The sequence below is a fragment of the Lutra lutra genome, chromosome 13 (assembly GCF_902655055.1).
Source record: "Lutra lutra chromosome 13, mLutLut1.2, whole genome shotgun sequence".
Lineage (NCBI taxonomy): Eukaryota > Metazoa > Chordata > Mammalia > Carnivora > Mustelidae > Lutra > Lutra lutra.
Window position 1 is genome coordinate 5308309 of NC_062290.1, and position 12445 is coordinate 5320753.

At 41.2% G+C, this 12445-nt stretch overlaps 3 pseudogenes; 1 reads left to right on the forward strand and 2 right to left on the reverse strand.

Moving 5' to 3' along the window:
• LOC125083728 (S-phase kinase-associated protein 1-like) overlaps positions 1-2686 on the reverse strand; it is a 28310-nt pseudogene extending 25624 nt beyond the window's left edge.
• Positions 2687-6803: 4117 nt separating this feature from the next.
• Positions 6804-7037, reverse strand: LOC125083730 (60S ribosomal protein L39-like; annotated as a pseudogene).
• A 16-nt stretch (positions 7038-7053) lies between these two features.
• Positions 7054-7977, forward strand: LOC125084046 (putative olfactory receptor 2B8; annotated as a pseudogene).
• Positions 7978-12445: the final 4468 nt, after the last annotated feature.

Consider the following 12445-nt stretch of genomic DNA (forward strand, 5'->3'; position numbering starts at 1 on the left):
GGGTAAATACCTAGGAGTGGGATACTGGAGCATATCGTATGTGTACATTTAACTTTATTTAAAAAGTAGTGAAGCAGTTTCCAGAGTGACTGTGCCATTTTGGAACCATGCTGACAATGCTTGCAAAGTCCACTTGCTCTGAATTCTTGACCGGGCTTGGTACTGTCAGTGTTTTCTACTTTGGTCCTTTGAGTGTTGTGCGATCTTAGTATGGCTTGTATTTGCGCTTCCCTTATGGTTAATGATGTTGATAATCTGTTCATGTGCTCGTTTGCCACCTGTATATCCTCTCTGAAGACGTGTCTGCTCAAGTCTTTCGCATAGTTTTTCACTTGAAGTCTTTGTTATCCAATGTTGAGTTTCAATAGGTTTTTAAATACTCTGCATACTAGTTTCTGTCAGATGAGAGATTTGCAAATATTTCCCCTGGTCTCTGGCTTGTCTTTTTATTCTCTTAACGGTGTATTTTGCTGAGCAAAGATTTTTAATTTCATGAAGTTCTATTTATCTATTGAATGGATCAGGCTCTCCACATCATATTCAAGGACTTCTTGCCCAAACTCTGTGTTTTCTTTAAAAAATGTTGTAATTTTACTTCTTACATTGACATGTATGATAAATTCTTAATTACTTTTGTATGAAGTGAGGTTTAGGTCAAGGTTCATTTGTGCTCCAGGATGACCAATGTAGCAACACTATTTTTACAAATGCAAATTCTTTTTTTTTTTTTTTTGAGGGGGGCAGGGGGTATTTGTCTTTTTTTAAAAAATTAATTTATTTTTACTTTAGTGGGTGAGTGGAAGGGGGAGAGAGAGAGAATCTCAAGCAGACTCCATGCTGATCCTGGAGCCCTATGCAGGCTGGATCCGACCATGCTGAGATCATGACCTGAGTGGAAACCAAGAGTTGGACATTTAATTGACTGTGCCACCCAAGTGCTCTTATCTTTTTTAATTGAAAAGCTAACAGACTATCTAGTTATATTTCCTCCAAAACCACAAACTGAGTAGTAACTGAGTCTCTAGCCAACATATTCAAAGCTGAGGATTAAAAATGCAAAAAGTCAGGGTGCCTGGGTGGCTCAGTGGGTTAAAAAGCCTCTGCTTTCAGCTCGGGTCATGATCCCAGGGTCCTGGGATGGAGCCCCCGCATCAGGCTCTCTGCTCAGCAGGGAGCCTGCTTCCTCCTCTCTCTCTGCCTGCCTCTCTGCCTACTTGTGATCGGTCTGTCAAATAAATAAATAAAACTTTAAAAAAAATGCAAAAAGTCCTTAGATCCAGTTAAGGGAACCCTGCTACATACAGATAATCTCTACTGGCAGAACTCCTGAACCATAGGGAGCTGGAAGACAGCCTGATAACCCCACTCAAAACATTGACCTCAGATAGCTTTCTTCTAGTTTCCAACTCATGAGTAAAGATAGTATGTTGTTAATTCTATTTCAGAATATATTTTGCAACATGTTTTATTCACAATGCCAACTGTTAAAAGGTCATTAAACTAAAGCTAACTAGACAATAAACTTGGCAGATATCACTTGACAAAGAGAGGGAAAGCCCCAAATGCCACCTTCTATAGAGAATCCACAGTTCAATTTTATTCTAAAGCAGAGAAAAAAAAAGAAACTTTTGATCACACTGGAAGAAACTCCGCCATAAATTTGGAATCTACTCAAACTACACATGCAGGGAGGACATATTCTGTTCAAACAACTGAGTAGCTGCTGCATTTGTCTGCCGCTTGTCTAATATTAACAATGATTTCCACTTGCGTGCTCACTTCGGCAGCACATATACTAAAACAATGATAAGCAGAACGGTGCAGCTGTTAATTGGAACAATCCTTATGGTGTTACAGTGTCAGGCACAACACTTTCCTTCTCTTCACACGCTGGTTCTCTTTGTTACCTCAGCTTCCTCTCCTTCAGTAAAGTCATTCTTGATATTGAAGGTCTCGTGAATCTCCTCAGAAGTTTTCCCCTTGATCATATTGGCAACAGCCTTGCACGGAACGTCATGCAAACCTTTGATGTCTGGGGAGTTTGCAGCCAGAACAAGTTAAAAAAAAGTGTTTCTGGGTCAACTTTCAGGAGTTCTTGGTCCCAAAGGGACCAAGGGTATCATCTGTTTGCTTTCTTTGTTCTCAGCATCTTCAGGAAGAGGAGAGTCATCCCTGGGGTGAGGGCACCACTGAGAGATCTTCCTAAATATTGCTGTGTTGACATTTGGTGGAGGAACTGGGTCATCATCTCCTCCCTCATCCACTCCCATATCTTCCAAAATGTTCTTGATAATCACAGATTGGCAGTTTCAACATCAACTTTCAATATCTCTCCATCAGAACTCTGCAACTTAATTGAAGGCATGGTGCTCCCTCTCAAGGAGGCTGCAGGCCAGAGGCTAACAAGAGCAGAGCAGCCTCAACAACAAGAAGAGAAAGGTGGAGAACAAGACCACTCGGCAAATTCTCTTGGAATTGCCTTTTGCACTGCTGCCAACCATCAAGTTGCCATCAACTCCCATCCATCAGAATGGCTACTATCACAAAACCCACAAAATAACAAAAAAAGTTAAGCACAAATCCCCAGAAGATAAAAAGTGTTGGGGAGGATGTGGGGACACTGGAATCCATGTACTTTTGGGGGAAATGTAAACTGGTTCAGCCACTGTGGACCATAGTAGGGGGGTTTATAGAAAACTAAAAACAGTATCACCACACAATTCAGCAATTCCACTTCTGGGTATATGCTAATTAAAGTCAGGGTATACAAGAGATATTTGTACATCCATTTTGGAAATTTTTTACTTACGTTCATTCAATTAACATGTACTGTGTTATTAGTTTCAGGGGTAGAGTTTAGTGATTCATCAGTTGCATTTAACACCCAGTGCTCGTCACAAGTGTCCTCCTTAAAGCTCATCACCCAGTTACCCCATCCCCTCACTCACCTCCCCTTCAGCAACCCTTAGGTTCTTTCCTAGAGTTAAGGTCTCTTGTGGTTTGTCTCTCTCTCTCTGATTTCATCTTATTTTATTTTTCCTCCTTTTCTCTATGACCCTCTGTTTTGTTTCTTAAATTCCAGATGGTATTTGTCTTTCAAATGTCAACATCAAAATGTCTCTCTTCCCCTCTGCCCTCTCTCTCATAAATAGATAAAATCTTCAAAAAAAAAAAAAGAAAAGAAAAAGAAAGAGCTAATAAAACACTCACATTTTAGTGATTAGGAAACCCACGCTCAGGAAGGTTAAATGACTTGCCTATAGGTCACATAACTAATTTGAGAAAAAGGTAGAACTATATAATCCAGGTTTCCTGACTCACAGTCCATTGCTTTGTATTTTATTTTATTTTTAAAAGATTTTTATTTATTTATTTGAGAAAGAGAGCAAGAAAGCACAAGCAGGGGGCATGGCAGAGGGAGAGGCAGAAGCAGGCTCCCCACTGAGCAGGGAGCCCAACTCAGGGCTCTATCCCAGGACCCTGGGATCATGACCCAAGCCAAAGGCAGATGCACAACCAACTGACCCACCCAGGTGGTTCTATTAATTTTTATAATATTCTCGTAGGTACAGAATTTTTAAAACTGCTATTTAATGTTTTCATATAGAGTCAGCAAGAATTATACTCACTATTTTACATAATAATTTATTGACAATGGTTCAAACAGAAAGATTCATTAACTATATTAAGAAAAAAGTTTTAAGTACATTGAAGTAAAAAAAAAAAAAAAAAACTATTGAAAAGACGTGAGCCATCCCAGAGAGAATGAAAAGGACATTAACTGGATCGGTATTTATAAGCAGGACACCCTTCTGTCATGTCACCTCAATCCTTGAGCCTGATTGATTTCACAAGAAACATCAGCCCTCTGATGCAGAGGTTGACAAACTTCCTATAAAGGGGGAAATGTTAAATATTTTTGGCTTTGGAGGCCATAAATTCTCTGTTACGACTACTCAGCTTTGCTAGTCATGAAAGCAGCAAGAAACAATACATAAACAAACAGACAATGCTGTATCAAATAAAATTTAGCATTTTATTTTTGACCTCCTTCACTTTGGTGAGTGCTTCCTTTATGAGGCACATTTAAAAATCTGTCAGCATGTTATTTCAGGCAAGTGTCTTTGTATCTGTGTGTGTGCGTGACACTGAACTGTGGTTTGTTTTTATTTGCTCCTACGAGCAGGTGTGAGTCAGGGGATATACCCTGTTTTGCACATTTAGATGGTCTCAGATACTTTAATATTTAATCCCATTAAGAAATTTTCTGAGCATAGGGGTGCCTGGGTGGCTCAGTGGGTTAAGCCTCTGCCTTCATCTCAGGTCATGAGGGATCCAGCCCCGCATCGGGCTCTCTGCTCGGCGGGGAGCCTGCTTCCCTCTCTCTCTCTGCCTGCTGCTCTGCCTACTTGTGCTCTCTCTTTGTCAAATAAATAAATAAAAATCCTTAAAAAAATAAAAATTAAAAAGAAAAGAAATTTTTTGAGCATAGATTTTTGTTGTGGATACAAGTGAACATATCTGTACAGCACATCAAAAGAGGTATAAAATAGTGTGAAATACTACATCTCCTATTCACATTTTATGAACATTTATTTTGTGCAAATTTTGTACCAACTTCTTTCATACATCAATAGGTCTACACACAAACGCAATTCAGATTTTGAAACTCTTAGAATACATAAAAATGTGCTGTGTGCCTAAACATTTGAATATGAAGGAACAGAAATGTTCATTCTCTGATGTCTCTTTGGTTGGTTTGTAACTATGCTTCTGTGCTCTCTTCAGCAGCACATATACTAATGTAACTATGCTGCTTCAGTATGAAGAGCTGGATGAAAATGGTCATCACACTTACCTTAGAGCTGACAATATGTTGAGTCTAGTGTCCCTAACTCTTCAAGATAGCTTTCAGAAACATGATAATTAACCTAATGTTGATGGATGTCTGATATTTATACAATATCAAAATATCCTCTTCTGTATGCCTTTCCTTATAGTACTTTAAGGTTTCTATTATAGTGATTTGACCTGTCATTGCTTTGAGAATATATCTGTCTTTATCTCCAAGTTCTTATCCATTTTAATCATTGTATCATAGGGAGTGATGTCAACATTGTACTTTGTACATAGGTTACTCAATTGGGTAAATTTTTAGAGTGTTTATTCTGATTACAATGTTAATAGTGAATAATCCAGACTCTGTCAGGAATTTTATACTCTCTCCTTGGTAACAAGTGAAACAGAAATCTTCAGAAGGAAGAGGAAAGTGTTAGCCACTGCATCTGAAAGTTCTGATTCCAGCTAAGCACGCAGGGCCAATGAATTTTCAGAGTTTGAGATAAATTGGTACAGCAATTTTAAGCATATTTTGGGCAAAAGCTAAGCACTGTAACCGAATAGTGGTGTTTTCAGGTTCTCTCTGATCAAGTATTTAATTGTTTTATTGCCATACAAAAACACAAAAACCAAACACATAGCTTTGAAAAATACATTACTTAAAGCGGTAATTCTGACACAATGTTTATATAAAGAATGATGGTGATATTTTACCTGTAATTGAATTCTTTGTATAAGTACATTCTAGATTATAAATTCCTATCTCTGAATGTATTTTCTTCAAGATTACGTTGTATTCTGCTCTATCGCTTGTGAGGTATGGGCAAATCCAGTTGTGTAGAATCATGAGATACGTGTTTACAATACCGTCTTTCCCTCTGTCTGCACTCTTTCCAATTCTTTCTGAATGCTCTCTTTTTCCATCATACGCAAATGTATGTATGTTTTTAAAATGTATGTATGTTTTTATAGTACTTTAAGTCCTATTAAGCTCAGACTGAGAGGCCTTTTATAACTATGACTGATGCCAACACACAGTCCATTATTTGACCTTTGTATATTAAATCATAATGATTTTCTTTTTATGATAATGTGGAACTGAATTAGTATAAGTATGTAATTTCAATGAGTACATCATTTATTCAATACTTACTGAGAAGTCCCATGACCATGTCTTATGATAAATCCACCCCCGCCAACTTTTTTTTTTTCAAGATTTCTTTTAAAAATTGCTAAATGCTTGGGACTCCTGCTTGGCTCAGTCGGTGAAGCATTCAACTTTTGATCTTGGCTCAGGTTGTGATCTCTGGGTAATGAGATCAACCCCCACTTTGGGCTCTGCTCAGCAGGGAGTCGGAGCTTGCTTGAGATTCTCTCCTTCTGCTTCTGCCCCATCCCCTGCTTGTGTGCTCCCTCTCTCCCTATCTCTAAAATAAATCAATAAATCTTTAGGAAAAAATTGCTAAATGCTTGGTCTTTTTCTTTTTAAGATTTTATTTACTTATCTATTTGAGAGAGATGAAGAGAGGACATGAGCCAGGGGAGGGGCAGAGGGACAGGTACAAGCAGATACCTGCTAAGCGAGAAGCCTGGTCCCAGGATCCCAAGATCATGACCTGGGCTGAAGGCAGACTGAGCCACCCAGGCGCCCCCAGCCCATTTTAAATATTTGGAAAGTTCTATGGGACAGTGCTATGCGAGCTCTGACATGAGGGGGAATTCAGTACTTCATAAATCAGAACACAGCAGCCGTTCAGCTGAAAAGTCTCACATTTATTACTGAACCAGTCTACTGGTGTAGAGGCACAGTAACATAGAAAAATCGTTTCCCTGACAAAACATGTCTATTGGCCAGGTAGGAGGGATATTTACAGCTTGATAAGCTAGGAACGTGTGATCTTCATGCAGCTTAAATATGTGTGCCAATCATGTGTGTCATCTCATGACGTGCAATGCCTTATAGGCTATAACCATAGCCTGGTTCTCCAGTGCCTCCTCTTAGAGTTGTACCTAATTTTATTATCAGTTTTCATCCGAATCCACTGGGGAATGGGACTGTTCTGTTTTTGTTTCTTGGCCAGGAAACGCTTGATTCTGAAAGTCCTGTGAGACGATGTGGCAAGGGACAGTCAACCACACACACACCAGGATGGTGGTGAAAAGGAGAAAGGAGCTAAATGCTTGGTCTTGACAGGAAGTATGAGCTAACAGAGGATGGAACAGAAAACTGGAAGTTCTTTCACTGGGTTTATCCTGAAAGGTTTTTCTGAGCAACCTCAGCGGGAGCTAGTCCTCTTTGTGGTTCTTCTGATCTTCCTTATGTTCACTTTGCCGGGAAACACCACCATCATTGCATTGTCCCAACTGGGCTCATGTCTTTAGACTCCCATGTACTTTTCCCTCTCCAATCTGAGCTTTCTGGACCTATGTTACATGACCAGCACTATCCCACGGCGCCTGGCTAATCTCAGGACACCAGACAAGTCTATTGTGTTTGGTGGCTGTGCAGTTCAGCTATTCCTCTCTCCAGGGTTGGGAGGCACAGAATGCATTATCATAGGGATCAAGGCATTTGACCTCTATGAAGCCATCCACAGGTGCCTGCGCTCCACAGTGATCGTGCGCCGTCTCTGTGCCCTGCTGGCTTCTGCATCATGGTCCTTGGTTTTGCCAGCTTCTCATTGCAGACAGGGCTCATCTTCCTTGTAATAATTTGTGGAAGAAATAGACTAAATCACTTCTTTTGTGAGGCACCCTGGCTGCTCGAGATTGCCTGTGTTGACACCACTGTGTATGAGTCAGAGAAATTCTTTGTCACCGTGATCATTCTCCTTATACTGTGGCATTAATGACATTCTCCTACAGTCAGATTGTCTTAAGAAGAAGGTCAGCTGCAGGGTAGAGGAAAGTGTTTTGGGCATGTGGTTCCCAGCTCACAGTGGTCTCCCTGTTCTATGGTACGACCATCTATGCTTACCTTCAGCCCAGCAACAACTACTCCCAGGATCAGGGCAAGTTCATTTCTCTCTCCTACACCATCATCACCCCCGTGGGCGACCCCTTCATATATACACTGAGGAAAAGGGTGTGATGGGATCTAGGAAGAAGATTCTTTGGAGGGGCCATGACTCCAGATGACTAGATGGGGAAGACCTTCTGATGGAAGACTTTGAATACCAGAGCCATTAGGATGCTTGTGTCTTGCACACATCACCCACAATTTCCCTTGACAACTCTCAAGGGAATTTCCTTACCTCATTTTTTAAGTGCAAGTGGGTGCTCAAAATAGAAGTTCATGGATTTATTCGGCTTTCCCAGATGGTACCTTTGTTACAGCTGATGAGCCCGTATTGACCCATCATAATCCCGCATCCAGAGTGTATCCCTGTGGTTCACTTATCATGCTGGACATTCTGTGGTTTTGGACAAGTGAATGATTACCCGGACTTACTGGTTCCCTGAAGTCTAATTGTTTAATTGATGCATACAATTATATGTCTAGTGAGCATCTCAAATTTCACATGGTCGACGCTGCAAGCCACCACTCAAGGACGATCCTCTCAGAAGCTTCCCATTTCCTCCTTCCCATTCCCTCCCACTCCATCCTTCCGGTTTCCTAGAACAACACCAAGGACATATGCCACACTTCTCTTCTTCAGAGCCCACACAAAAATCTCTCTTGCTTTTGTCGTCAATACATCAGAAATCCAAGGGCTGCTTTCTACAACCTCGGAAGCTACCATGCTGATGCCGGCCACCAAGGTCTCTCTAAGTGCCATGGACTCACCCTGGTCTCCCTCCTTCCTCAAGGGACTTTTTAAAGGTGTAGGTCAGATAATTTCTCTTCTCTGTTCCAGCAGACTGATGATTTTCCAAGGCTTGCTAGAAAATGTAGAGTTGTGATAATCCCCTTTGGGCCTGTGCTCCAACACAGAAGCCTTTTTCCTGCCTGATGTCATCAGTCCCTCTGTTCTCCCTGGCCATGCTGCAGACACCATCCCCCCAGGGGTCTGAAGGGACATTTGCTTCCCTCTTCACTGAGTGCTCTCTGCCTAGCTAGCTATCATCAGATCTTTCTCCCTCTTCTCCAAGCCTGGCTCAGACGACCTTTCTGTGGAACCTACCTGACCACCAACCACCCCACTTTTTACATGCCTCCCCACATTCATATCCATGGGGACATGTTGTCTCTCTCTCCTGCCATCGTTTCCTGTCTCTTGTCATCAGACCTTTTACAACATGTCCTCAGCATCTTGAACAGTGCCTGACATGTTCAGACTCTGGGGGAAATCTACTTTCCAAGAAGTCAATAGGTAGGGTCAGTCAGAGAAATGAAGCCACTAGGAGACAGATATTAAGAGATCTGTTGCAGGGGCTTGGCTGGCAGGATATCGGGGATGGCTGGGGGTCAGAAATCCCTAGGATGGGCTGTGAGGCAGCCAAAAGGAGCTCTCAGGCAGGAGATGACCCTCTAACTCTGCACAGGTGTATCTTGAGTTCTCTGCCTCTGGGAACCCTGGCTAATATAACTGTTCCTTCTGCTCAACATCCTCCTTGACACTTGTGATGGTCAGTCTAATTTTAGCCATTCTTGTATGGGTGTGATGGTATCTCATTGTGCTTTTAATTTGGATTTTCCAGAAAATAATACTGTTGAGCACTCTTTCCTGTTCTTACTGGCCACCATTAAATCTTTTGTGAAGTATTAGTTTTGACATACACTGCCTTTCTATGATTGATGTATAGGAACTCTTTATTGATGTCTTGTCAGCATGTGTATTGCAAATCTTTACATCCCATTCTGTGGCTTGCCTTTTCATTTCTTAATGGTCATGAGATAAGCAGAAATGTCACATTTTATGAAGTCCTACTGAATCCTTTCAAATGGTTAATGCATTTTGTGTCCTACTCCAAGACTGACATTTTCTACATTTTCTTCCAGAAAATGTATAATTTTAAGCTATGATTCATCTCAAATTTCTAAATTCCATTTTTAATTCTAATAGTATATTTATAGACTATTTTGGATTTTCTATGTACACAATCCTATTATCTGTGAATAGTCTGATTCCCCTCCCCCCCAATCCTATACTTTTTGTGTTTTCTAGCCTTATAACTGGGTAGATTCTCCAATACTATGTTGAATAGAGTGGCAGTGTTTGAAGATTTTAATATACGTTTCCCAATATCTGATAGGAAAAGCAGAAAAAGCATTGGTAATAAATATGACCTAATTGACATATTTGGAACATTACAAAATAAATGTAGAATATGCTCTTTTCAAATGGTCATAGAATATTTACCCAAATAGACGATATGTTGGGCCATGAAGCAAGTCTACAAATTTTTTTTTTCAAAGATTTTACTTATTTATTTGACAGAGAGAAATCACAAGCAGGCAGAGAGGCAAGCAGAGAGAGAGGAGGAAGCAGGCTCCCCGCCGAGCGGATAGCCCGATGTGGGGCTCGAACCCAGGACCTGGGATCATGACCTGAGCCGAAGGCAGCGGCTCAACCCACTGAGCCACCCAGGCGCCCCAACAAGTCTACAAATTTTAAAAGTCTGAAATATCATAGAGATTATATTCTTAGACAACAGGGGAATTGAGCCATAGTCATAACGAAAACTAGGAAGTCTCTCAATGTTTAAAAATTAAACCTTGGAGCACCTGGGTGGCTCAGATGGTTAATTGTCTGCCTTCTGCTCATGTCATGATCCCAGGATCCTGGGATGGAGTTCTTCAAGGGGCTCCCTGCCTGCTCGGCGGGGAGCCTTCTTCTCCCTCTCCTTCTACTTCTCCCCCTGCTGTGGTCTCTCACTCTCGCTGTCAAATAAATAAATAAATAATATCTAAAGAAACATTTAAGCCTAACTTTGCTACATATCCCAAGGTTCAGAGAGGAAAATTCTCAACCTTTCCCACGTCAGGGCTCATAGACAATGGCACGCTATCTGTGAAGAGTCCTCACTATCATAACCTCAACAGAAGTTAAGCCTCAAATCAGAGTTCTGCCTGTCCCAGCCACACCTGGCAGCCCTGGCCTGTGGTCCTCTCTCCACCAGCTGCCCTTTCCAGTGGCCCTGAGGTAAGGGGAAAACATGGCCACATGGAAATGTGGCCATCATTACTACCACACCCGTAGTAATGATGGTACTATTGTATTGTCCTCACCAGTCCAACAACATGATTTCTGAATGAAATATGACACAATAGCAGCTTCATGACCTTCCTTAAGCTTTGAAAATCATGTAGGGAATCATCTGTTAGAAACATGGATTCAATATGTGTTCTTTCTTCTGGAAAAGAAATCAACTCAAATAATAATCATGGCTTCCTGAGCATTTGCTCTTGAGAACATCATACTGGCTCTTTGTGGAATTCTCCCTCTTAAACTTCTAAACTATGATGTAGATATTATTAGGCACATTTAAAAAAGAAGATTTTATTTATTTATTTGAGAGAGAGAGAGAGAGACCGTAAGAGGGGAGAGGTCAGAGGGAGAAGCAAACTCTCTGCTGAGCAGGGAGCCCGATGTGGGATTCAATCCCGGGGCTCCAGGATCATGGCCTGAGCCGAAGGTGGTTGCTTAACGAACCGAGCGACCCAAGCATTCGAAGGCACATTTTCTAGATGGTTAGACTGGGGCTCAGAGACGATTACGAGTCATATGATTTTTTTTTTTTTTTTTGACAGATAGAGATCACAGGTAGGCAGCGAGGCAGGCAGAGAGAGAGAGGAGGAAGCGGGCTCCCTGCCGAGCAGAGAGCCGGATTCGGGGCTCGATCCCAGGACCCTGGAATCATGACCTGAGCTGAAGGCAGAGGCTTTAACCCACTGAGCCACCCAGGCGCCCCACGAGTCATATATTTTAAAGTGACTCCAAATCCCTTGTTATTCCATACATGGTACTATTTCCCTCTTATCTCTGGTCTTCTCGATCCCAAAACATGTCAAGTATCAGAATTTTCTTATTGTGTGGCCAACTGGAATGAATTCAGCTGGACTTTTAACCTCTACCTCTGTCATGATCATTAAGATAATTATCTCAGTGGAGGACCGCTGAGTAAGATACTCAAAGCTCCCTAGGAATAGAGACATTCTAATATTTTTCTGATATTAAAGTTACTTACAAGAACTATCTTTTTGAAATTGATTCAGGCTCTGGTATGTTCAGAGTATGCTGTGAGATAGGTCTGAAATAGTATTTAAAAATACTCAGCTCAGCGTCTTCTACAAAGTGAGCCAATGCTTATAAACATTGAGAAAATATTCTCTTATTGATGATTATTTACTTCCCATCCACCGTACTATTTGTATGTTATGATTATGACTTACATTGATCAAAATTTGCAGAGCAAAAACTTATACAGTGCATCCAGGGGGCACTTCATGTTTAAATTAGTGTTGTGACAATGAGCTACTTTATTTTATTCTATAGTCCGAGGGAATGGGATGTCTGGCATTTCTAAAGTTCTGACTTTGTTTATTATTTTGTAAAGATATTATTTATTTATTTGACAGAGAGAATGAGAGAGCATGAGCAGGGGAGAACAGAGGGAGAAGCAGGCTCCCCACTGAGCAGGGAGCCCCATGCGGGGCTTGATC